We start from the raw sequence: 26,770 nt of genomic DNA on the forward strand, positions 1-26,770 counted from the left end.
TTTGCAACCGGGCAGGAGTTGTTGCAATCTCCTGGTTGCAGGGAGGTCATCTTAAGAAGGGGGTGCACCTATATTGTGGATTGCCCCACCCCTCCTGTAGCGAGGTGTCAGCCACCCCATGGAATGACCCAGCCAATCCCCACCAGCTGGAGCTTGCAAGAAGTACAGGCACTGGAGAGAGCAGGGTAACATCACTCAGGGGAGTTCAGCTGGAAGACAGCTCCACATCTCTGGGTTGCCAGCAGGCAGAGGCAAAATTGAGGCGAGGAGTAAATAAGTTTCTCCAGACACACTTGCCTTGGCTCTTGCTTGAGTTTGCTTTCCGCTCAGCTGAAAAATGTCATCAGTTAAGTAGGGATAATGGAAGAGGGATGCTGGGGAGAGCAGCTTTCAAAGGACAGCTGCCTGCCTCCGGAAGGGCTAGTTCCCCTTCCCCCCAGCGTGATAAACGGAGCTGTGCGTCTGGTAACGGCTTCCCTGGGCACATTGCTCTTCCCAGCTCACACTTTGGAGTGACATGCAATAGCCAACACCATACAAATTGCCAGGATGGGCAGCTAAATGGCGAGGTCAGGGGTTAAATGAACATGGTTGTTTATGAGGACATGGCCCGCATCCATTTGCATTTTAATATTCTCTCTGTGAGACGGAAAACCATTTTGGGGGACAGCTTGTTTGGAAATCCCATTAGCGGGTTATTTATGGGACTCCAGACTGCATGACCCTTAGCCTTGTTTTGTTAAACATGAACTAGACATGAATCAGATGGGGGGGGAGGGGCTGCCCGGCTGCAATTGTTTTCTGGAGCACTAAATACTATTGAGTTCAATTATTCTTCACCTGACATCTTCGAAGTTATCCGCGTGATGACCAATTTCCTTATATTTTCCTTCTGTTGCCACTATTTCTATCTACTTTGGAAGTATTGCTGCCTTTTAAGGTGGATAGAAATAGTGGCAACAGAAGAAAAACCTAAGAAAATTGGGGATCATGAGGATAACTTTGAAGATGTCAGGTGAAGCTGGCTGTTACCTGAGATCCAGGTGAGGAGCTGTGTGTGTTTCTGCCTGGGACATAAACCAACCACAACTGGGAAGGCAGAGCTGGGCCAAGTGGGGCAGGGAAGGACTTAACGTCTTAAGCAGAGGCTACCGCCTTTGCCCAAGGCTCTTCACTCTTAAAATTATAGAATCATAGAATTGTACAGTTGGAAGGGACCCCGAGGGTCATCTAGTCCAACCCCCTGCAATGCAGAAATCTCAACTAAAGCATCCATGACAGGTGGCCACTCAACCTCTGCTTTAAAACTTCCAGTGAAGGGTTTTGTTGGTGTCTCATTGGGCCATCTGGCTGGACATTGTGAGAACTGGATGCTGAATTAGATGGGCTTCTTTGGGCCTGACCCAGCAGGTTCCCTTTATGCCGTCCTCTCTTGCTTCCTGTGCACACTCTCACAACAGGCTGGGTGCGCCTTCAGCAGAGCTCAGCTGCTTGGCCATGGAACAACCTAAGAGATCCCTGCACATCTGAGGCAGATGTAGGAGGGTACACAGCAGTCTATGGGAGCTTAAGAACATAAGAAGTGACCAAAGGCCAGTGTGGTGTAGTGGTTAAGAGCGGTAGACTCGTAATCTGGGGAACCGGGTTCGTGTCCCCGCTCCTCCACATGCAGCTGCTGGGTGACCTTGGGCCAGTCACACTTCTCTGAAGTCTCTCAGCCCCACTCACCTCACAGAGTGTTTGTTGTAGGGGAGGAAGGGAAAGGAGAAAGTTAGCTGCTTTGAGGCTCCTTCGGGTAGTGATAAAGCGGGATACCAAATCCAAACTCTTCTTCTTCTTCTCTTCTTCTTGCCCAGCCCCCTCCATCTGCCCATGGAAAGTCCCCAAGGGGGGTTCTTGAAGGTGAGGACCCTTTCACACAACTTCTGGTGAAGAAGGTGGCAAACAGCCATCATAACTGCATCTAGGATCCATTCATAGCCCCGGCCTCCACAAATCTGCCTCCACCCCTCTTAAAGCCATCTATGCTGGTGACAAATACCACAGTACATCTGAGCGCTGTGTGAAGAAGCAATTCATCCTTCTATCATATGGTGATCACACCTCATGGAGACTGTAGCAGTCTTGTGGGGAGGGGAGACGGGAACACCAGTCCCAGCTGCCGCCAAATAATATTCACACAAAGGACTCTTGAGAAGAGGCAGGACTGACTAGCCCCCAGTCTCTTCAGGGATATGAATATGCAATTTCTGGGCCCACAGCCCCCTCCGCAGAGTGCCATGCATGGCAAAGCCCTCAGTTGCATTCCTGTCTGCACCTTTGGAATGATTTGCGTTGAAATGCAAATTGTGCTTCTTGCTGTATCTCAGTCTCAGGGTATTTTTCCCTCCAGAAAAGTTTCGGACTGAGTTTAAAATAGATATTCTGTGTGAATGGTCTGTGGGCTTTTTCTGCAATGGTTATTTCAGTCTTAATAGAACCTGATTTTTCTCCCAGAAGGAAAAGGGAACAAAGTATCTTTAGATTTTTGTGACTAATTTACATGGCGTCCTCCCCGCACTTTTACATGTGAAATTATCTCACTGTGTCTTCGAATATTGCAGCAGGCGCTTCGGCCTGGAATTAAGCTTGCCACAGAGTTGTCAAAAATGACCACATTTTGCCACCTCAAACACCCTGATTGCAATCCAAAGCAATCCTCCTCTGTGTTCTGTCCCAGACAGGACTGGGCACTTGAGGGCATGGCTGATTGGCCCAGTGCATTGCGGAGCTGGTGAATACACCTGTAAAGCGGGGGAGTGGGGGTTGCAGTATACAGAGCTGCTTAAAACATATACCCTCTTGCCTGCCCTTCACACAGTAGTCTAGAAGTTAGTGCAAAGAGCTGAATATTTTTGGCCTGATGATGTTTGCAAGGCACCGCAAGGCAAGGATTTGCTGAACATCCATGTTGCATCCAAGCACTCAGCTGTACTGGTGCAAATAGAACATTTAAGTGAGTTTTAAGTGCATTATACAAATGTTACACTAGATGGCACTGTTAAGCTAATGTGAAATTCCATATATATTTTAAAACGTTTCTTTAAAAAGCATTGTCACAGTGTTGTTTATACTGTATATGTGCAGATTCAGCCCAGGTTTTCCAGGATCAGAGCAAGGGAGCTGAGGGACAGGACCTGCTGGATCCCTGTCTCAGCCAATTTTAGGAGCATTCAGTAAACGAACTTGGCATATTTCTTCATGTGTTTGTGTGTGCGTGTGCACTTATCCTTAAAAAGAAAAGGGAAAGCAAGTTGCCCTTTTTGTTGTTTATTCGTTTAGTCGTGTCCGATGCTTCATGACCCCATGGACCAGAGCACGCCAGACACTCCTGTCTTCCACTGCCTCCCGCAGTTTGGTCAAACTCATGCTGGTAGCTTCAAGAACACTGTCCAACCATCTCGTCCTCTGTCGTCCCCTTCTCCTTGTGCCCTCCATCTTTCCCAACATCAGGGCCTTTTCCAGGGAGTCTTCTCTTCTCATGAGGTGGCCAAAGTATTGGAGCCTCAGCTTCAGGATCTGTCCTTCCAGTGAGCACTCAGGGCTGATTTCCTTCAGAATGGAGAGGTTTGATCTTCTTGCAGTCCATGGGACTCTCAAGAGTCTCCTCCAGCACCGTAGTTCAAAAGCATCAATTCTTCTGCGATCAGCCGTCTTTATGGTCCAGCTCTCACTTCCATACATCACTACTGGGAAAACATTAGCTTTAACTATATGGACCTTTGTTGGCAAGGTGATGTCTCTGCTTTTTAGGACACTGTCTAGGTTTGTCAACTATTCACTTACAGAACAAAGGAGCTAGCATAGCCACCTTGTTCTTTTCTAGATTAGCAAATTAGGCTAGAACTAGGAACATTTTCTACGCAAGTTATGGATTCCCTACAATAAATAATTTTATTATTTTCTTACCCACAAGCATCTCTTTCAGTGTGTGGTTGCAACAGGTAAAGTCTACTCTGTACCTAAGATTGACTGGTGAAATGCTGCATGCTTTGCATACTAAAGGGTTTCAATAGGTAATTGAGTCAACTATCCCAATAGAGAGAAACAAACAAACAGAATGGATTTCAACAGATATAAATGTAAAGGCATGTCACCATTTTCACTTATGCAGGTTTTCCCTCCACAGGATGCTGCCTTCCTGCGGCTTCTGCGCATCAACTGCCAACAGTACAGGGGTCCGTTCCCTCTTTGTGCAGCTAAAACAGGGAGGTATGGGAAGAGGGGTCATTGTGGGGTGGGGGCAGTTCTGTCCCCATTTCCACCCTTAACTATTCACTCAGGATTATTTTCCGTATGAATCCTGTCTCAGCTAAAACTTCTGACTGAGAACAAACAGTTGATAGCAGTAAATAACGTCTGACATTTTATTTTTACTCCTGGATAAAAAATCTCCAGCAGGGTGGTGGAAATATGGAGCCACATTTTATTCCCCAGCCAGGAAGATTTGTACATCTGGGCCTGCAGGAACTGCTGAATCTATTTTCATTATAACAAACATTGATTTTGCATTAAAAAGTCTCATTATTTGAGATAATGACTGTTGGGCTCTTTAGTTATTCTTCTGGTTTCTAAATCATTAAATCTTTTGCATTTAAACTGCAGGTGGGAAAGCCGTGGGCCCCAAACCGTATTAGAGGTTGTTCTTATTTGGGGTCTTTAATGAAGAAGTGGTCGTCTTTAAGGCAGATATATGACATCAGGAAAACATCATACCTACTGAGCTTAGTTAGGCGGCAACGCTTTATTTATTTCTGTCCATCAAAACTCCAATGGGTCCAAAGCATATCGATTGTTGGATTAATATTAAGAGAATTAGAGGCTTGTGGGTCTGACTCCCCTCCCGTTCCGGACCAGCTTAGGGAGGGGGGAGGCTGCTCTCTCCCACACCAACAAGGAAACAATTCAAAACAATCCCATGCATATTTCTGCACATGTGGCCAGAGTTGCCTTTTAAATAACTCTGGGGTTTTTAATGGGGGGGCAGAAGGAAGGTGTAAAAATCTCTCTACAACGTGGTGGAGGGGCAATCATTAATGCATTATTCTGTATATCATATCGGAGGCCAGCCAAACGCCCCCTGCCCCCCCCACCGCCCAGCAGAAGCAGCATGAATTATTGACTCTGTGTGTGCTCCCCAGTGAATACTTTTCCAAGGTTATACTCTCTGATACTGGAATTCTGAATAAGGGAGGGAGGAAAGGATGCCTTGGCACAGAAGAATGTCTGACACAATCACGTTTTAGGGGATTTCAAGACCGCGGGAAGATTTGTATAATGTGTCCTTTCAGAGGCCGAGATGGGGGTTTAGACTAAGCACGAACCTTGCTGCATGTCAATTCCAGTCCGAGGAGGGGTGGGGGGCGGGGAGATTCCCTAACATGGCTACTCTTTTACCCTAAAGTTATGCAGGTTGAACAAAGGAAGGGGGTCACCCACATCCCCTAGGCTGGCGCTTGGGATGAGGAGAATTCAGATTTAGTCCAATTTTAAAGCCACACAGAGCTACAATTACCAGACCCAATGACTTGCATTACAGGGTTTGTGCCTTCTTCTTTTTTCCAGCTAAGCAATTTTATTTCCTTTCTTCACAATAATTCCTCATCTCTTCAGTGCCTCTTCCCTGTTCTTCTGGGATATGTTTTCTCAAATTTCCCCCTTCCTTTCTCTTCTACCTTACATTCTATTGCTATTTCTTCTCACCTGTTTTGCTATGACTATAAGGGAGAAGCTGTGAATGAGGAGGTTCCTGGCGAAGGGAGGACCAGGGGGAAAGCACCAATAAGGCAGGGATGCCACCAAGGATAATTTTCTAGGCCCAGTTCACAGGATATAGATTGGGCCTTCTGCTGCACTGGCAAAAGAAGGTATAAATTTGCATCTACGTTGTCATAAGCAAATTTATGCCCTTTCTTCATAAATCAGGGGCCACACACAAGGAATAAGATGTCTGACGGACAGAATGTCAACAGATGACGTTTTCCCCTTAATGGTGTTTACATACTAGAAAATGCTTGCCCTGTTGGATTTCTGCCTTTCACACAGTCGTTAAAGGCACTAGAGCCCTGCTCTACCCCAATGCCAATATTAAACCGTGCAAAAACAGAAACAAAAAAGTTACAGGCAAAAAGAAAACAAAAGTAACATTGGGGGAACATGATCATATCTTTTTAAATTTTAAAAAGTGAGAATGAGCATCAGTCATTGTGAGGTGATGAGACACTCTAAAAGACACCCTCAAAGCTAGGCCACTGAGTCCCTCCTTGCTCTCTCTCCATGTTTGGATAGCTCCTGTCGCTCCTGATCTTTAAGGCAAAAGACAAATACAATCCAGTTTGCCCATATGGATCAATGTCAGCAAAACCATCCCAAAGCAGTTCAATATTTTAAACTCGTCAATGTTCCTACCTCACATGGCTGTTGTGAAGATACAGAAAGAAGTCTAAAATGGATGCCAAAGTGGCAAACTTTGGCAAAAGAAATGCAAGCAGGCAATAAGGGATGCTAAAAAAGAATTTAAGGAGCACATTGCTAAAAACAAAGACTATCAACAAAGTTTTCTTTATCTTAATTTGTAGCAGGAGACTGGCTGGCCAGGGAGATGGGTGTCACTTTGAACAAGGAAGTCTAAGGAAAGCTAAGGAGACTGCAGAGAAGCTGACTGAATTCTATGCATAAGCCTTTATAGTGGGAGACATAGCACACAGATCCTTGTGGCTGAACTCATTTTCGCAGGAAGAGTCTGAGGAACAGAGACAAATCATGGTGATGAGAGAGGAAGTTCCAGGTCTTATTGACAAAAGAAAAACTGACAAATCACTAGGTCCACTTGATAATTTGGAAAGAACTCAAATGTGAAATTGCTGATCTTCTTACAAAAATATGCAACTTTCCCTTAAGATCAGCCTCTGTGCCTCAGGACTGGAAAGTGGCCAATTTTGTTGGTGCCCAGAGGTTATAAAATGTTTAGGCATTTTGGTTCCTAGAAACATTTCTCAAATGATTAAAGTGAATTGACATAGATTGATGACAGATATATCTCTTGATTGGGAAAGATGGGATTTACTTACCCTTAGTATTTGCAGCAGTACCTACGAGGAATAAGTATTAAGGGGAATGAACTACAGTGGTACCTCGGGTTAAGAACTTAATTCGTTCTGGAGGTCTGTTCTTAACCTGAAACTGTTCTTAACCTGAAGCACCAGTTTAGCTAATGGGGCCTCCTGCTGCTGCTGCGCTGCCGGAGCACAATTTCTGTTCTCATCCTGAAGCAAAGTTCTTAACCCGAGGTAATATTTCTGGGTTAACGGAGTATGTAACCTGAAGCATATGTAACCTGAAGCATATGTAACCCAAGGTACCACTGTACATTGGAAGGTTGTGGAGTCTCCTTCACTGGAGGTTTTTAAGCACAGGTTGGATGGCCACCTGCCAGTGATTCTTTAGCTGTGGTTACTGCATTGCAGGGGGTTTTGGGCCCCTTCCAACTCCACAATTCTATGATTCCATAAGGTGGGATGGTAGTCAACAAGTCTCTCCTCTGTTGTCTCATTCCTGCTCCCTCTCCTTCAGAGCCCTCTTTCTCAAGTACCTCCCACTCCTAGTCTAAATCAGAGTACTTAGAGCATGGGTAGGCAAACTAAGGTCCAGGGGCCGGATCTGGCCCATTAGCCTTCTAAATCCGGCCCGCGGATTGTCCAGGAATCAGTATGTTTTTACATGAGTAGAATGTGTCCTTTTATTTAAAATGCATCTCTGGAGGTCTGAGGGAGGTCTGAGGGACAGTGGACCGGCCCCCTGCTGAAAAAGTTTGCTGACCCCTGACTTAGAGGGAATCATGGCAGTAGGGATACTTGGGAAAGGAACTGGAATAAAATGACCAGTATCATAATGCCATTATATAAACTGATGGCGCAATCACATTTGAAATACTGCTGGCAGTTCTAGTTGCCTTGCCTCAAATAGAGTTCATAAAAGGGGAATCCAAATGATCAAGGGGCTGGATCATGTGTGCGGAACCTCTGGTCCTCCAGATGTTGCTGAACGATGGCTCCCATCATCCCTGGCCATTGACCGCATTGGCTGGAGTTGTTGCGAGTTGTAGCTCAGAAGCATCTGCAAGGCCAAAGGTTCCCCACACCTGGGCCAGAGAAAGCAATATTTGGGGCTTTTTGGTTTAGAGAAAAGGTAAGGAAAAGGAGATATGATGGAGGTGAATAAAATGATGCATGGCAGGGATAAAGTGGATAGAGAAGTATTTTTCCTCCGTCTTTCATAACACTAGAACTTGGGGCCATCCAGCGGAGCTGCATTTTGGAAGATTCAGGACAGATAAAATAAAGCACTTTTTCACACAGTGCTTAGTTAAACTTTGGAATTTGTTCTTACAATAAAGTTGTGATGGCCACCAACTTAGATAGCATTAAAAGAGGATTAGACTAGTTGATGGAGGCTATCAGTGGCTACTAGCCACAATGGCAATGTTCTATCTCCGCTGTCCCAGTTGCTGGGAATCACAAGTGGGGAAAGTGCTCTTGCGCTTGAGTCCTGCTTGCAGCCTTCCCATAGGCATCTGGTCAGTCACTGTGAAAACAGGATGCTAGACTAGATGGGCCCCCTGCAGTGGCGTAGCGTGGGGGGTGCAGGGGGGGGCGGGCCGCACCGGGCGCAACATCTGGGGTTAGGGCAAATCCATGGGTTAGAGGGCGCAAATCCACGGGTTAGGGGGCGCAAATCCACGGGTTAGGGGGCGCAAATTACTTGCCTTGCCCCGGGTGCTGACAACCCACGCTACGCCACTGGCCCCCTGTAGCCTGAGGCAGCAGGGCTCTTCTTATGCCTGGAGTGGCAGTACCTTGGACAGCTCCCAACCTGGTGGAGATCAGGAGGTCCTAGGGGGACAGGGAAGGGGCTCCTCAGCAGATTTCCAGCTCTTCAGGGGACTCTGACTATTGAAGGTCACACTTAAGGGGCTCTGGGAGACAAGACCCCAAAGTTCCTGAGTCTCCTGTGCCACAGCTCAGGCTGCCTCCTTCTGAATCTGTGCCAGGTTCCCTGTTTGAAGCTGGGCCCAGGACAGAAGTTTCTTCCCTTGTTGTTCTAGGATGACTCTAGAAGGTCTGTCCTCTCTCCTTCCCTTCTTATGTTACTGTCTGTCTTCTCAATCTAGTTCCTCCTCCTCCTCCTCCTTTGGAATTCATTACCCAATAAATATTTCCTTCTTTATTCTTTATTTACTTTGTCTCCTGGTTCTTTTGCACCGTGAAGTCTGCCCTCTTATTTTTTTTTAAAAAAACCCTGCTCTGGTCCTCCATTTTTACATATCATTTCCAGAGGTCTCTAGAATATTTTCTGTCTCTTTATTTTTCCTTTCGTTTCTACCAATTCCCTTCTTGAACCTGAGTTGTAGAGGTTTTGCTCTCTTTCCGTTCGACTGAGACATGCTCCAACTCGCCCTTCCAATTAGCTTCTTGCAGCAAAACTGAAGGGTTTGTTTTCCATCCTTCTGGATGTTTCTTTGGCCTTTGACACAGCTGTCCACTCCCTTCGCCTTTCTTCTCTTCATTATCATGGTTTTCTGCATAAGGTTTCATCATGGTTTCCATTATAACTTTCTCATTACCCTGAAGTCTCTTTCAATGGTCCCATTTCTTCAACTTTCCCATTTTCTGTAGGAGTTTCTGAAAAAGGATTGCTCTTCCTATCCCCTCACTTTTGCCCCATTATTCATTCATTTCATTTTCAATGCCATCTTTATGCTGATGATCTGCAGCTGTGCAGTTCTTGATCTGAACTCTTCCCCCCACCCTGCTTTCTCATTGCCATCTCTCATTGGATGAATGGCTCATTTCTTAAAGCTGATTTCTCCCAAAACTTATTTCACTTACTTTTGTAGGCACTTGGAATTTCTGCTGGGGTAGAGGCCAGTCTAAGTTTCTGGGCTATGAGGCAGAACTCTCTGCATTTTTCCATGTAGTGTTAGGGGCAACAGCATGTCATGTTGCTGAAACTTACAAATCCACCAAGTGCATTAAAAGAACAGGAAATAAATAAATGGATGGAAAGAATGGCAGCCACTTCCCAGAAAGTCATGTGGATTTTATCTACCAGATCAACACTTATGTTAACCAGGCTGAGAATGACTAAGAAGCAGAGACCCCTAAAATTCGGGTGGGGCTAAAAGGGTCATCTACTCCACCCCCTGCAATGGAGGAATCACAGCTAAACAATCCCCAACAGGTGGCCATCCAAACTCTGTTTAAAAACCTTCAGTGAAGAAGAGTCCACCACCACAGAGGTGGTAGCGCAGAAGAGCAAGGTGGAGGGGTGAAGAAGAGGGTGGGGGTACAGTAGCAGTGGGAGGCATAATGGTGGTGGGGCATCAGCAACCAAAGCTCTCTTGAAGGAAGAGCCAGCCCTGTGCTCTGTAAATTATTTGGAAGCTTCTGCCATTTATATGAAGCTGCCTTGAAAGTGGGGGTGTCAGCATATGTCATCTAAATAAACACAAAAAGTGAAATGGGTCCAAGATTGTGCTCATGTCAGCACAGCTGCTGTTCCATGAAGGCCACAACGGGGATGGGGTGGATGGGATAGAAGTACAAACTAAAAGGGGGGAAAGTGTTTCATTAGCTAATTTATTTTGCTGGTGGAGCAAGAGAGAAGGGGGATGAATGGAGAACTCAATCCAGTCTGAGCAGGAATCTGCCTGGCTCAAGGCAGAGGGAGACACACCTGGCAGAACCACTCCAGGGACCAGGTGAGCCTCATCAAACGCAGCCATTTTGCACACCTGTAAATTGCTTGAAAGCTGATAAATCACCCCTCAAGCACCAGTTAATCAAACGCTGATGCTTATCTCTCACTGGATGGTTGAGAGAGGGAATTCCTGACACCATCTTCCTCCTCCTCCTCCTGCTGCTGCTGATGTTCATGGATTTGTAATCATTGAGTTAAATGATATCCTGATCTGTTCTGAAACCACTCTGTGTCCTCTGGCAAAGTGTGATATGGCAGAGAAACCTGCTGGGCGATTTTAATCCCTTTCCCCCAGTGGCTTCCTCCTCTTTCACCCCCTCTTCCATATTCTGAGGGGAAAGACGCCAACACGAAACTTTGCCCTCTTTTATATACATTGAAAGGTATGTGGCTGTCCTGCCCTGCCCCACACCACCCTGGTGCTCCCCAGTGGGACCTGAGCTAATCTCCTGCTTGAGTGTATGGCCACACCTCTTGGCATTTACCAATTGAGCTGGTGATTATTGAACAGGCAACTAAGACCTGGGAGACCAGGATTCAAATCCCCACTCAACCCAGAGCTCACTGAGTGACCTTGGGGGCCAGTTACTGCCTCTCAGCCTAACATACCTCACAGGCTCATTGTGGGGATTTAATGAGGAGTGGGAGAAACATATATGCCACCTTAAACCCTGTGGAGGAAAAGGAGGGATTGAAACTCAATAAATAAACAAACCTCACTTTAAACCCTCTAATGGCTTCCCCTGGCAGTGTCATAAAGGTATTGTTACAAAAGCCCAGCGCCTGTCCCTCTCTCTGCCAAGCCATGGCCAGTGGCAAAGCTGCGTGCTCCAGCACCAGGGGCAGAGAGCAAGCGGGAGTTTGGCTGGTGCGCGTCCTGGGGGCGTGGTGTGTGCCCTGGGGGTGTGGTGCCCAACGCAGTAGGGGAGGTGCACGGCATGTGTCCGGGGGGACAGCCGCAATGGTACCCCCCTCCTCGATGGTGCTGGAGGCAGTGCACTCCCCTGCTCCCCCCGTTCCTCCACCAGTGGCCATGGCAAGAGTGCATGGGATCTCAGGCATCCACACGGGGTCTGTGTACCTTTAGAAGACACAGAAGACACAGTGGAGGCTGTTGTGCTTTAAGGAATAGGATTTATTTGCCTGTTTGCACCTTCCATTTGCATGGAGGGGGTCCAGATCTTACAGCATGGCTCAAAGCACTGCAGGCAGTCCTTCCTTCTACCTCACCAAGATGGATCTCCCCCTTCTTCCTCTTTCTTCTTCCCAGAAGCACCTTGCCCTCCCCCAGAGCAGTTACCCTGGCAACCTTTCAAACCCTTGTCCCTGTTCACATCTCAGGCCAGTTCTCTTGCATTGGCAACTACCTTCAATGGGCCCTCCATGGCTCTCTATTGTTCCCTTAGCTTGGCCAGGCTGCTTTGCATAACCCAGCCCAGGAATTCCCAGTCTGGCACAGCCCTGCAGTTTATGTCTCAATCCATTCCCCAATTAATCAAAACCCTGGCATTTCTTAATTTCTAGGGTTTACCCCAAATCTCTAACACCATTAAAGAACACTGAGGGGACAAGAAAAAACCTTATGAGGCTCCACAGCACAATTGCTGTGGAGCCAAGCAGGAGCTATCAGTGCTACCTTCTGAAATCTATCCTGCCAGTAGCAAAGAGGGCACTGCGTGACCTCCTGAACTTCCAGCCCATGGGGTCAGTCCAGCAGCATGCCACAGTCAATGGTTTCAAAAGCCATTGGCAGGTCCATGAGAACCAACAGAATCACACTCCCCATCTCTTCTCTGATCATCCCTCAGGGCAACCAAGATGGCTTCAGTGCCAAACCCTAACAGAGAACCTTGCTGGAAATGATTCACCTAGCCATGCCTGAACTTGCAAAGCCAGCACCTTGCCGCCAAAGGGGATATATTTGCAGCTAGGAGAGAGCTGTTAACAATTTCCCAGGTACAAAGTGGGCTTCTTAAGGAAATCATGTATCTATTCATATATAGAAAATATTTATTTACCTTTCATAAAAGATCTCAAAGTGGTTTACAATAAAAATACATAAACCCAGTGTAGCTACCAGGGCTCTTCAAACATGCTTTGTGGGAGGGATATTGCAAGAACGTATCACCTTGTTCTTGTCTGTCCCATGTTCTTTGCTAGTCCTGCTGGATATTCAAGTCCTTCTCCTGCTATGGTTCATGCCCACACAGCCACTCCAGTCAAAACAGCTACATACTTAGCCTTGTGACTTTTAATGTTGGAACTGGGTGAACTCTTAGCTGCTGCCTCCAGTGGCATTTCCACAGCTCTCCTTGACTCTTGGAGGTCTCCTTTGGGGCACTCCAGCCAGAACAGCAGTTGGACCCATACCACGCGCAAATGAACCATGGCAGTAAGATTTGCAAGCCGTATCCCTCACCCACCCACCCACCGCACAAGCAACAAACGCAATATCTCTGCCCCACTCACATGCCCAACAACTAGGTGCGTAAGATACATTTAAGTTGTTGGTACTGTTCCTCTCCCTAAATGCACATCAGCCCCTTCTTTCTCCTGCCACAGGCACCCCTCCTCCTTTGAGCACACAATTTAAATCCTGTAGAAAAATATATTTATTCTATGCCTGCGCTTCCAGTCCAAGAAAGAGTTGTGGAAATCAACAGCTGGTCTCAGGACTGCTGGCCCCAAAGAATAATCTGTGCAAGGCCCAGATGCACACACACACAAAAACACATCTTAAGTACCTGAGCAATAATCATCACTACTGAGTGGCTGTGAAGAGGCATCACCTGAAATCCCAAAGGCATCCGCTCTGTCGCTAACACCGCATGGACATCCAGAGATGTCCTGATGTGATTTTAATCTAACCACCTCTCATTGTGAGACTGACACTTTTGATGGGTGCTTCTTCTGGGTTAAATTAATTCAGGTAATTTGGATTTATTGCCATGTCTCTTGCCTGCAGAGCCCTCGCTGTGCGTTTCCTGGGCAAGGTGTGGTTTGGCAAAATTAGTCGGAGTCGCACCAATTTGCGCTTGTTTAACTACAGCTTCCTCCCCCACTGCTATTTGTTTATCTCGCATTTATTACCCACCTCCAAATCCAAGTTAAGCACTCAAGGGCTTTTTCTAGTCGCGCTAATGGAGGAGAAGAGATGCATCATTTGTGAATAATGTATTATGATGATACAATTTGGGTCTCTTAGCTCTAACCACAAAGTCCCGCCTTACATTATTTATAATTTACACACACCTTCGTAACATTTATATGTAAATATTTAATGCCCAAAGCAAGTTAACTCTTTGTTCTTTTTAATCCAAAAGTTAGAACAAGTGCAAGTAAAGAGGGCCATTGTTGATTGTGGGGAGAGGGTAAATTAATCTCTGAATGAAGCACTGTGTATCAATAAACTGATTGATTCATTTCAATTACAGTCTTGAGTCTGTGGTCTTTTATCACCTACCCCAGGGGTTGCTAAAGTGTACATTCAGACCCAGAGCAGACCACCAAATTAAAATGGAGGAAACGGTTGGATTGGATTGTCCTTTGTCTTTTAATCACTTGGATAATTGAAAGCCAGCCTTCTGCAAACTTTGTTTTTAAGAAATGGAACTACATCAAAACCAAAGTGCATCCAGTCCTTCAAATGTCTTTTCATAGCAGAAAAGTTGGTGCGCTACTGAACTCTGGAAGGAAAGTATTCTTTGAAAAAAACTGCAATGGAGGAGATCACAAGAGCTTTTACTGAAATGCCTGCACCATCTTCTTCACAATAGTGAAAGTTGAAAATAAGCCTGAAAAAATGTATTTGAGCATTGTTTAAAGTGTGCTTCAGTAGGCAAAGCCAGGCAGTTGTGCATGGAGAATGCAGCTGAGGGAAATACTTTTTTCCCTAAGAACAAACTATAGAGAAATGAAGCAAAGGCACCTATTTATACATAAAAGATATTGGCATAAAGACAAGGAGACCTGAAGTTCCATTTCAAACTACGGAGGTTTGCTTCAGGGCCATTTCTAGGAAATACAACAACGACAGAATTGTGTCAAGGATCATGTAAAATTCAGCAAGGAAATGGTTTGCTCCTGAGTTGAGCAATGAAACCACAGAAAGGTAATATCCTAATGCCATCCTACAAATCTATGGTGCTACCGTATTCCTCGAGGAAGGATTTCTGGCAAGCGATGGGTCGCACCTCACTGTAGTTGGTAAAAATGTGTTTGCTAAGAGTCTTGTGAACCTGATCAGAAGAGCTTTAAGCTAAATCCTGAGGGTGAGGGAGACAATATTACAGATAACAGATGAATACCTGGTACTCGGGACAATAGCTTCACTGATGTACAGGAAACTGATATGGTGCTCCAGAAACTTGTTAAAGAACAGGAAACTACAAGGAGGACAGAGGGAACAACTCATGGTTTCAGTTGTCTCTATACTAATACACAGAGTATGGAAGACAAGCAAGACAAATTTGAGCTCTTAATATAGGATGGCAAACACAACCTAATAAGTTTTACTGAAACCTGGTGGGATGAGACTCATGACTGGGATATAGAAATTAAGGGTTATAACCTGTTCAAAAGGAATAGACTAAATAGAAAATGAGTAGGGGGAGCATTATGTGTAAATGATGTGTACACTTGTGAAGAGATCCATGACCTGAAGAATGGAAGGCAGATTGAATATATATGTACAAATTGGAGGATAGGGAAACAACAGTGGCCTTACTGTGGGTGTCTGCTATATCAATACCAGGAAAGGTTATAGAACAGCCAGTCTGTGAGCACTTAGAAAAGGATGTTGTGATTACTAAGACCCAGTATGGGTTTCTCAAAAACATGTCATGCCAGGCGAATCTCATTTTTCTTTTCTTTTCTTTTTTTGGGATAGAGTTACAAGCTTGGTGGATCAGGATAAAGCTGTGTATCTTGATTTCAGTAAGGTTTTTGACAAACTCCCCCATCATGATATTCCTGTGGAGAAGCTGGTAAAACGTGGACTGGAAAAGTTAACTGTTGGGTGGATTTGTTGCTGGTGGACTGACCAAACCCAAGATACCCCCCTTCTGTTTCCCTCCATTGCCCACCTTCAATGAGGAAGATCAGGACTCTTGGAGTTATTACTTTATTATACAAAAAGCATTTGCTCCGGTCCTTTTAAAAATTACGACACTGTAATTGGAGTTCACATCCCCCTAGTCACAGCAGGCTCCGAGCCAAAGGAGATGTTGATCTGATAAACATTTAGAAAGACAACGGCGTCCGAGACCCAGGAATTGAGTTATCTTTGTTTCTGACAACTTTCTGACTAACAGCCCACCTTGGCAAGCAGGGGTCCCTTCCTTTGACTTGGGTTTGTCTGATACAATTAGAGACTGGCGGAATTAAATGGCCTGCAAGGAGGGAGGCTCCCCGAGGGTGGGGGGCAAAATGCCTGAAGCAATCTCCTCGCGGAGCAGACAAGTGACACTGGCTGGTGGATCAATATTGTCTGTGTTATTAATATCAAAAGCATATTTACTTTGTTTTCGCTTGCCTGGCCATCGTCCAATTCAGGGCCATGGCTGGCCCGAGCCATTTGCGTGCGCCATAATTTACTTTGCTGCGTTTTTAAGGTATTGTTTTGTCAGGGCCAATAACTGTGATGTTATAAATGATCCCACAGTCTCTCACTCCCTCTTAGGGGTAGATGCAGCAAAATTAATTTCTAAAAGTTTCATATCAATTACTCCCGTCCTTGAGTTATGCACGGGGACAAAAGCACAGGAGGCTTCAAGGCATGGAAGGAGCAGTACGAAGCAGCTTAAGGACCAGCTCGGGCATTTGACTGTCCCCTAATAAATGCATCAAATTAAACAACACTTGAGCCAAATAAATATTGGCCACTTAGCAAAAAAAAAAAAAACACCCACAGCATTGATTTTTATGGTGAGCAACATTTACATAATAAACCACTTGAGCAGAGAACCTGTCAGTTCATGAGCAGATGCCTTGTGGAATTGCCACAACAGCTGGTGTCACTCCAAGAGGACTTGCTGGATTTCAAAGGAAAGAAAAGATGCAGATGGAGAATCCCCTGATTCTTCGACTCCTGCTTGAAGAAGGAGTGCTTTCAGCTGGGAGGAGGGCTCTGGCGTCCTTGATGGGGAACACCAGCTCGGGGAAGCCGTGTCTCTCCCCTCCTCTCATAAGACTAGCACTCACGGGCATCCAATGAAGCTGTATGCTGGAAGATTCGGGACAGATAAAAAGAAGGATTCGTCACACAGCACAGAGTTAAACTATGGAACTCACTCCCACAGGAGGCAGCGATGGCCACCAATCTAGACAGTTTTACGTGACGATTAGACAAATTCATGGAGGGGGAGAAGGCTATCAATGGCTACTAGCCAAGATAGCTATGCGTTGCCCCTACAGTCGGTGGCAGCAATGCTTTTGAATACCAGATGCTGGAAACCATGGAAAAGGAGAGTGCTCTTGTGCTCAGGTCCTGATTGTGGGTTTTCCACAGACATCTGTGAGAACAAGATGCTAGACCAGGTGGGGTCTTCTTCTGTTCCTCTTATCTTCTTATACCATGGTCAGTTCTTGGGGTGCCGCTCCTCCTGCCTTTGGTGATGCTGCTGGGGGCGGGACACAGAGTGGGTGCCTCTGCCTGCCTCCAGCACTCCCCTCCCAAAAGCCAGTCAGTTAGGGACTGAGACCCCTGGGTGGCAATTTCCAGAGGGCAGCCCCTGCTGACTGGGGGAGGGGTGATTAAACAGAGCCTGAATTCTCGGCTTTGCAAAAGCTCTGCATCTATTTTCGGGGGGCGGTGACTGAGATGGCAGCCTTCGATCCCTTCCAAACGGCCTAGCAGTGCAATCTCCTTTCCCAGGGACTGCCTGTGGCTGCCTCTTTCCAGCAGGCCCTGACATATGGAAATGCCTTGTATTCCTATTGATTAGACACTTAAGCATTCTCTGTGTTAATTATCTTATATTTATATTCTGTGGGGAGGAGGAAGAAAACCGATGCTTGCATCACTCACCCTGCAGACAGGCCCTCACAGGGCCAAACTCTTTTGGAATGCAAATGCTGCCAAGGTGAAGAATGGGAAAGGCAGAAAGGCAGGGTGGCTGCAGTTGCAAGGAAATGGCTCCCCCAGGGCTTAATGCCATTCTGCATCCCATGGGGCAACATTGATTCCCCCCTCCCAATGTATTTGTGAAGTGCCCCAAACCTGGGCACAGAATTCCAGGGAACCCCATTACTGCCATCCCTGGACATACTCACTCAGGGAAAGGTCCTGTAGGACTAACAGAGGCAGAGAAATATTTTGGAGAACCATGTCTGGAGGTGGCAGGACAAAAGATGGGGAGGGGAGAGAAATTTGATCCACTTTGCGTAAACTGCCCTAATGTTAGGTTTCTGTTATGCCACTGTGCAGTGCTTGGAGTCACAAGATTCTGTTTACATTCCAGACTATTGGAAGTCTCACGGGAGACGGGAGACGGATGTTGATGTTACTGGCTTCCTGTTTCTTTGTTCCAGTTGCTTCTCTGTCTTTCACAGAGAGTTGATGCATATTCTTTTCTGTCCTGCGTAGTTAGAAATAAAACGTAGTGAGGTAGCTCATATTTCTCGCTCTTCTGCTGCTGTTTGGATACTCTGCGAAATGGGAACGTGCCTGGAGCCTCATCAAAGGCTTAGGTCATTAATCACCATCGGAGGAGATTCCAAAGACTCGACCAGTGGAGTAGAGTTCCGACACCTAATTCCCACCTTCTCAGTAAATATGTGGACAGCAACACAGCTGTTCTTTGAAATTCTCTCTTCTCTGAATTTTGCAAATGTAGTTTCTCCAGCCAGGGAATGTTTATGGAAAGGTACATAGTAGGATAAAACGTGTGTTAAAAAGGCACAGATGCATGAAAATAACTTCCAAAAATACATTGTATGAGGGGAAATCACTTTGTAAGACGTGTGTATACTAGGCACAATGGCATACAAAACTGCGAATCTTAGGAGAAGTTCACACTAAAATGCTGGTGAATTTTCATGAGGACTTTTTAAAATAAAACACACACACAAACCCATGTGGAAATAGAAAGTACTGAGGATCATCTAGTCCAACCCCCTGCAGTGCAGGAATATGAAGCTGTCCCATAAGAGAATCAAACCTGCAGCCTTGGTGTTAGTGGCACCATGCTCTAACCACCTGAGCTATCCAGTTGGTTGTTTTAATTATTGCATTTCTACCCCACCTTTCTTTCTCCAAGGACCTCAATGGTTCTCCCCCTACTCATTTAATCCCCACAATGACCCTATGAGGTAGGTTAGGCTGAGAGGCAATGACAGATCCAAGGTCACCCAGTGAGCATACTGGCCAAGTGTGGATTTGAACCCTGGTCTCTCCCAGGTCCTGGCCTGACATTGCACCATGCTGGCTCTCAGTTTGGCCTCACAAGCCACCCAGCTGCCTTTAAAATGCCTTATTGAGCCTCTCTCTCATTTCTCCATAAATGGCCTGACATTACATTCCTCCAAGGGTTTCAAGGTGACATGTGCACACGTATATACACACACACACACACACACACACACACACACACACGGCTTTCCCTTCCTTACCCCTATTTTCACAATGACAACCCAGTGGTGCTAAAACAGGGCTAAGCGTCTCCTGCCCCCTCTGGGTGTAATTATTTTGTGGGAGCGATCCACTTGCACCAGCACAACAAATCCACATTGAAAATAAGAGCTGCTGACAACGGAATAGACAACCTCAGAAGGTGCTGGACTTTCCTTCATTGGAAGTTTTGAAGCAGAGGTTGGGTGGCCATCTGCCAGAGATTCTTGAGCTGTGATTCCTGCATTGCAAGGGGTTGGGCTATTTGACCCTTGGGGTTCCTTCCAACTATGACTCTATGAAAAAGAATCAGGCTTTCTGCTGTTTGGAAAGCAATGGGGAAAGGCATTCAGTTGTGTGGGATGAACTGGTGATTAATGGCATGATGTTTAAGTTCCTTGCAAGCAAGCTGGGGATGGATGCAGAACAAAGGCTCCCCCTGCTCCCACAAACCTATCAAGGCAAATAGCTATAATCTCACCTCTTTGTCAGCCTGCTGCCAGCAAATCAGGATGATAGATCAATTAGCAGGTTGTCTGGAGGGGCCCTAAGAGAGACTGACTGGCCCAATGTCCCCCCTTTGTGGCTGAGCTGGGAAACTGCAGGCCCTCCACCAGGGCTTAAGCAGAAGGTGACCAATGGTTCATCCAGCCCTGGGCAGTGGGTGGGAATGGCTTGAGATTTAGCCTCATGCACAAAAGTTCAGACTGCAGTTTTGCCTGCCAGGGCCAGCCTGCCCATGAGGCAGACTGAGGCAGCTGCCTTGGGCGAGAGAATCCCATGGGACAGTGCCCCTGTAGGCAACCCACCTGCCCCTGCCGCCACCACTGGAGAAGAAAGGATAAGAAAAAGCTTCTTGAGATCCCATGATCACTGTGTGACCCTGATAAGCAAGGCTTCAATGTGGGGGTGGAGGGCAGGGGGAAGCAGCAGGGGGTCACCTTCCCATTTTGCCTCGGGCGGCGAAACGGGTTGGACCACCCTTGTTGCTGGCTCCCAGTCTCCTAAGCATGAAAGACCCTGTGTTTCAAGTAAGTCCTGGGTCTTTTGATGGAGGCTGCTCCCCATAAATTGCCTAGATCAGGTTAAATAATGCTCCCCTGCCCCCTTCTCCAGCTTGCAATTTCCCTTCCTGATGTCCCAAATTTTGGTTCAGCCTGCCCTATTGCAATTACAGCATAGCTGCTGCATTGGTATAAATCTAATCGACTTTTTGGCCTTGTCAGATTAAAACCTACCTCTCAGCCCACTGCAGTCCTCTAGATCTCCTTAAATCTGTACTTGGCTGAGGATTTATGGCCAGGAATTGCATTTTGCAAAATGATTAAAGTTACCAAACAGCCATAAAAAGTTGCAGCGGCAAATATCATTTTTTTGAAAGCCTTCTTAATTTATAAGAGGTGGAAGGTTTATTGTCATTTAGAATCCACAGTGATGCAGCAATTTCACATCCCACTGGTGCTTGTACATAGACGGCAGCTGGCTCATTGGTGAGTTTTGCATGTTTTAAAGTACCAAGTTTGGATCTGAGGCTGCCTGCAGAAGAGGGGAAATGTGGGACTCAGTCACAGCCCAGCGTTCTGCTCCTGGTGAGGCTCAGCCCAGTTCCTTTCCACAAGCAGGAAGGGTGGGTGAGTGGACAGATGGACGGGCTTTCTGGCAAGGGGATGCAGGCAGCTGAGTGAGCCCTTCAGTCCTGACTGAGGCCACCCCCCAAGAGAGCTACCAAGGGTGTTTGGTTCCCCCCCCCCCTCATCAGCACATCTTTAGAGTTTGCATTTACCTGATGTGGTTCTCCTTCAGATTTTGATTTCCATAATTCTGATGCAGTCAGGTGAGAGGGAGGACCCACTGGCACCCTTTAAGCATCCCAGATCTTGTACCTCTTGGCTAGCTGGCTGTTTAACAGGGAAAGTGCTTATCCCAGCTGCATCCATGCACGAAATCCGCACTCGGCACTTGTCTGCCAATTATTCTTAATTGGCTGGGACAACAGAACAGTCCGACTTGCTTGGGACCCGGATCCTGCAATTTGCTTAGGGCAGATTTCACTATGTGTGCTGAATTTTGAAATTCCTTAAATCATTAGTATTTTAGGAGGGAGAGTAGCGAAGCATTGCAAATGCGCACAACATCTGAACTCAGAAATGTGCTCCCTGCTCTCCAGGAACATTTATTCCAAAGTAATCTGCTGCCACAACTACACCTGTTTGCTATCAGGAAGACTGTCGCCTTTAAGATGTGGGCAAGTTCATTTCAATGAGTCTACAATGAGTATGTCTAACAATGGTTATCACCTGTTTGAATATAATTTATACATCTTTTTGCTTTTGCTTTTTTAATAGACTGCTTTTCGAACAGAAGACTTCACAAAGTGGTTTACAAAAATATGCACCAACAAATAAGCCATAATGCAGTTTTAAAACAAGATGAAAACAGACATTCCATGACATTTGCAACATACAAAATACTACTAAACTCACCATATGCTGAGAGTGCTCAGGCCAAAACTCCAAAGACACCTCCAAAGCGAAGGGGAATGTTGAGAAATGTGGTGTTTGTGTGGACACTGGCAATTTTGAAGAACACGACCCACCATTTAAAGGTCTTCAATGAACTAGGAGACCTGGCGTTTTTTATTTTTTTATTTTTTCGTTATACGGTGGGACTTCATTTCTTACACTTTAGGTACAAATTCTCAACCTGCACCGATGAAGGAAATTTGGTTTATCTTGATGGATCCTGAACATACGATGCGAAAAATACTTTGATATTCGACTCCTGGAATTGCTGGGTTTTTATTGATTAAATAAAGTTGATTGCTTAAAAATAATAAGAAGAAAAAAAATACATTGCATCTACATTTTGGAAAGCTTTTCTGACCATTTGCACACCTCACATGCTATTGTAACCAGATTTTGCATGGTGGTTCCTGAGATCAAGGAGCAGGTTTTTGCCTGTCTTTCCATACAGCTGGATTCCATTTTGAATTGCGATGGAGGGATGAACTTTTCAAGACCCCGATTTTAAAAAATAAAAATAAAAATGGGGGGTGTCCTTAGAATTCCTGAGCTGTGCCAAATGCGAGGCTGCTGGTGTTCTTATAATTACCGGGTGCTTATGGGGAGCCCCTCGGGACATGGTTTCCTGTGGGAAAACAGCATCTAAATAAATTAAATTAAAACAAAATCACCTGTGGAAATCCCAGAGCCTGCATGTGGACTACAGAAGTGGCCTGCAATTTGCTGGTGGTTGTAGAGGATCCCTTGCAGAATGCTGCTAACTCTCTGACGTGGAGCGTTACATGACCTTTGGGGTCCCTTCCAACTCTACAGTTGTATGATTCTGTGGGTGCAAAGCCCTGCAGCATCCATTGTCTTCAAGGTGGGGAGGAGGAGCACAGGCCCTTGAGCTGCCCAGCCACCCTCCCCCCCCCCCGCCTTCCAAAGGGGCTCCTTTTAAGCAAGGCTTCAATGTATGAAATATAAATAAGCATTAGCCGAATGAAATTAATGCTTCCAATATTGTTCTAGGTTTGCTCATATGCAGCAGCCGTTTATGAAATTGCAGGGGGATATTAGAGTTATATATTTGCAACCTGTCAACTGGCCAGTCCCTCTCCCTTCTCACTGCTCCGTACAGGAGGGGAGCTCTTTTAGGATAACATCAACCTTGGTGAAATACATCATGTTTCACTAATATATCCTCAAATGCCTGGTAAAAAGGCCTTGCCCCAACAACATATGAATATTTAAATGACAGTTAATTATTCATAGCACAGCTTTATTAATATTTGCTGCAGTGAGCCGGTGGGGCAGCACCGACGCCTCTCCCACCGGTACCACCTGCAGGGGCTGGAGGCAAAGGTGGTCCTGGGACTTGGGCGTTTCCACCCCTGGTAGGCTGGGGAGTGGGGAGGAGAATCCGTTTCAGACTAGCAAAAGGACTCTGCCTGCTGGATCCGATATCTGGAGAGGTCAGCCCTGGCTCATCTGAATGCCCCCTCCCTCCCTCCTCTAAGAAAGGGTCCATATTAGCATTTCCATGTGCATGGGGAGGGGGATTCAACTTTTAATTATTTAATATTGTTCAATTTCCTTTGCAGACTGCCATCTTGTTTTACGAAAGTGTCATATGAATACTATTTGAAATGAATAGTGGGTGTAAATGGCCTTACAACTTTGGAATGTCATATACTGGCTATATCCCCAGATTGCAGCCGGGGGAGAGGGGGGGTTCTGCGGCCAATTTGTATTTTGATCTTTGCATTCCAAATAGAGGTGAAGATTTCTAGTGACTGACAACAATAAAGGCTCTCTCATCAAGGCACTGAGAACCGCCCCTGGAACTTGATTGGCACTTTCATTCCACGTCTCCACCCCTGCGGTCCTACACGGGACACTCCCCTGGTGAGGATCAGATTTCAGTGGGGAATTGTGCATCTCACACACAGCTCTGTCAGCAGGTTGCAGGCAACTTTCCGCTGTCCTTTGAAACCTGGGTGGCTTTAAAGGAGGCTTGGAAAGATTCGCGGAGGAGGATGAAGCTATCCATGGCTACTAGCCACAATGGCTATGCTCTGCCACCGCTGTTAGAGGCAGTCATGATTCTGAAGACCAGTTGCTGGAAACCACAGGAAAAGACTGTTGCTCTTCTGCTATGGCCCTACTTGAGGGTTTCCCACAGGCATCTGGTTGGCCCCTGTGAGGACAACGTGCTGGACTAGATGGGCCGTTGGCCTGACCCAGCAGCTGTGCTCTTCTTCTCATGTTCTTATGACCCACATGATACACCGAAGAGCAAGGAGGCCATGAGCCCACTAATTGCCCAAGCAATTCTTTGTGTCAACCTCCTCCTCATTTCCCCTGGACTGGCATTTCTGTGGCTGAATCCCACTGGGAGGGAGGGCCGCCTGCCACGCTTCCCAGGCGCATCCGAGGAGTTTAGCCTGCAGCACTTGGATAGTTGAAAATTCAAGATCCGTGTTGACTGCCTAGGAGGCCACCGCACAGGACTCAGCCATTTTGCAATTGCACCTCATTAGACATGTTTGGGGGTTTATGAGGGAGCTGCAAGTATAAATATTATATTTGCCTCCAGGTTATCTTTAAAAATGGATTTCTCTCCTCCTCCTCCTCCTCCTCCTCTCCCCTCCCCCCTCTGTTTTTGTTGTAGCTTGTCAGCCCCTCTATCCAGCAAGTTCCCATCTTCAGGGCACTGCAGCAGCACAGCGTTCAAGCACCAGGCACCCTCTTGTCAAGGGCTGATTAGCCGGGTGATGCCCTGCCAATTAGGCCAGACTGCAGCCAGAGACAGCAAGCAGGGGAAAGTCACCCTCAACCAAGGAGGAGGAGGAGAAGCAGCTCCAGCTTGTCCTTGCTGTGCGAAACCAAGGTGGACATCCAGGCTGGGAAAATCACCCGGGGCTTCTCTGTGCTCTGAGACAATAAGTTTCTGACGAGAGGGAAGCAGAGATGCCTTTTGTTGGTGTTGCTGAATCAGGGAATTGAGCTTGTGCATCTCCCACCTACTGGCCATTTACCTAGATGAGGCTCTCGGCCTGCATTCTTCCCGAGATCTTTCCATGCCATTCCTCAAAACTCTACTCTCCTCATTTGCCCTCCCTAGCAGGAAAGGCTCAGAGGATGTTGTGGAGCCAGGAACACCAGAAAGATTGGCAAAATGCTCTCCTGCTCCTCCACCTGGAAGGTGGAAACCTCTCACATGTAGCCAGCAAAGGCTTCAGCCCTCATTCTTCCCTGCCCCCCCCACCACGGTCAAACAAGCCAAGACCCCTCTCCTTTCAGTGTCCTGGAAAGATAAAAGGAAAGAATCCTAGAAACTACTGAAGTTGGGGGTGGATTGGTTGGTCACTGCCAGATCCCTTGGGGAGTTGGCAGGAGATGTTTGGGGTCTTGCATTTGATCAAGCCAAGCAGTTTTTCAGATGATTCTTAGCATAAAATGCCAAGAGGAAGGCGCTCCATTTGTTTCTTTAAAAAAAAATCAATGAGATGAAACATTCCCTCTAGACCTATAATATTTATTTCAATGTTCTGTCAATAAATATAACAAGGTTAGCTTTCTATCAGGTTAGCTGGAAAAATCACTGAAGAGAAGTTCCATTTGTTAGACTTGATTACAAAAAGCAATCAATAAGGAAGAAATTGCCCCCTACTGCTATTAAAAAAAAAAAAAGATGAAGGGTTCCATGGACCCATTCTGGGGTAGATATTGTTACATTCTACCCCACTCTCCAGCTGTGTGAGACTTCAGGGGTACCACACACCTACCCTGGTTCGGTTTCCTTGGAATGAAAGTCAGTGGAGAATGCGGTGTCTTTAGGGTACGTATATGCAAAGATATACACAACCTGAGAAGAAGATGGGGGGTGGCTGACAGCATTGACACCCCAGCAGATCTTGTGTCTCCATTAATCACAGCTTTGGATCCAGCACAGATCAAGCATGGCTCTGTGCCTCCAACTTCCAGCTTGCTTCCAGTTCAGACACACCACACTGACTATTGTTCTCCTACCTAGCAGTTAGGTGATGGGGTTGAGGAAAGGCACATCCATTAGCCTAGAGGACACCATCACTTACAGTGGTAGTATGTCTTGCAACCTAGTTCATTCTTTTGGGAGGCTGACAAGGACACTTAAGTGGTGCTGGAGAGCAGGTGAGGAGGAGGAGAGGCTGCCACCACCACCGAGACCCAGTCTCCTATGACACATCAGCTCTGAGGTGCAGGCAGAGAGCAGGGCTGCCCTGGGTGGGAAGAAAGAAGAAGTGAATCAGAGTGCAAGGAGTCTTGATTTATTTATTTTTAAGTGCTTTGTGCATCCGGGTCTAATCTTGCCCCTTTCTAAAATTTGTTTATTGGTGTGTGTTTTTCCTTTTGTGAATCTACCAAATAATAAAACAAAGTAAGATCAGGATTCAGAGGTTTTCTCAGGACAGTGGAGGGTGTGTGTGCTGGGTCCCATTGGTGAAGTGATGATGACACTCTCCCTTCTTCAGATAGGAAATGCTCTCCTGTGGGGGACAAAAATGAGAGGTCGAGGAGGGTCAGTTGTGAGGGGGTGAGAAATGCCCCAATTTTCATCTGAGGAAGGCTGAAGGATATGTACATGTTGGATGTCCAAAATCCCCTCCCTGCCTTTCAGTTTCACCTGCAGGAATGGGGAAGAGTGGCCCACTCATTGCAAGTCCTCAGGTGCTAAGCAGGGAAGAGCTCGTGAGATGGAGGGTTGCTGTGCAGACAATTAACACCCCAGTTAAGCAATTAGAGGCCTTTGTAATTATTCACTGTACTGCACAACTGTCTCCTGCTTCAGAAGGAAAACGAAAGCACAAGTTTGGGAGGA

The 26,770-nt window shown here is 46.3% G+C and overlaps 2 long non-coding RNA genes across 2 annotated transcripts; one reads left to right on the forward strand and one right to left on the reverse strand.

Moving 5' to 3' along the window:
- Window positions 1-15,903: 15,903 nt before the first annotated feature.
- Window positions 15,904-18,225, reverse strand: LOC310767879. The gene is made up of 2 exons (XR_014551086.1): window positions 18,070-18,225; window positions 15,904-17,020 (listed from the first exon to the last, which is right to left on the reverse strand). It is a non-coding gene; the product is annotated as an uncharacterized lncRNA (long non-coding RNA).
- Window positions 18,226-18,312: 87 nt separating this feature from the next.
- Window positions 18,313-21,883, forward strand: LOC310767910. Its single transcript, XR_014551121.1, has 2 exons — window positions 18,313-18,662; window positions 21,751-21,883. It is a non-coding gene; the product is annotated as an uncharacterized lncRNA (long non-coding RNA).
- Window positions 21,884-26,770: the final 4,887 nt, after the last annotated feature.

This window comes from Podarcis filfolensis (assembly GCF_964270895.1).
Source record: "Podarcis filfolensis genome assembly, chromosome: 8".
Taxonomy (NCBI): domain Eukaryota; kingdom Metazoa; phylum Chordata; class Lepidosauria; order Squamata; family Lacertidae; genus Podarcis; species Podarcis filfolensis.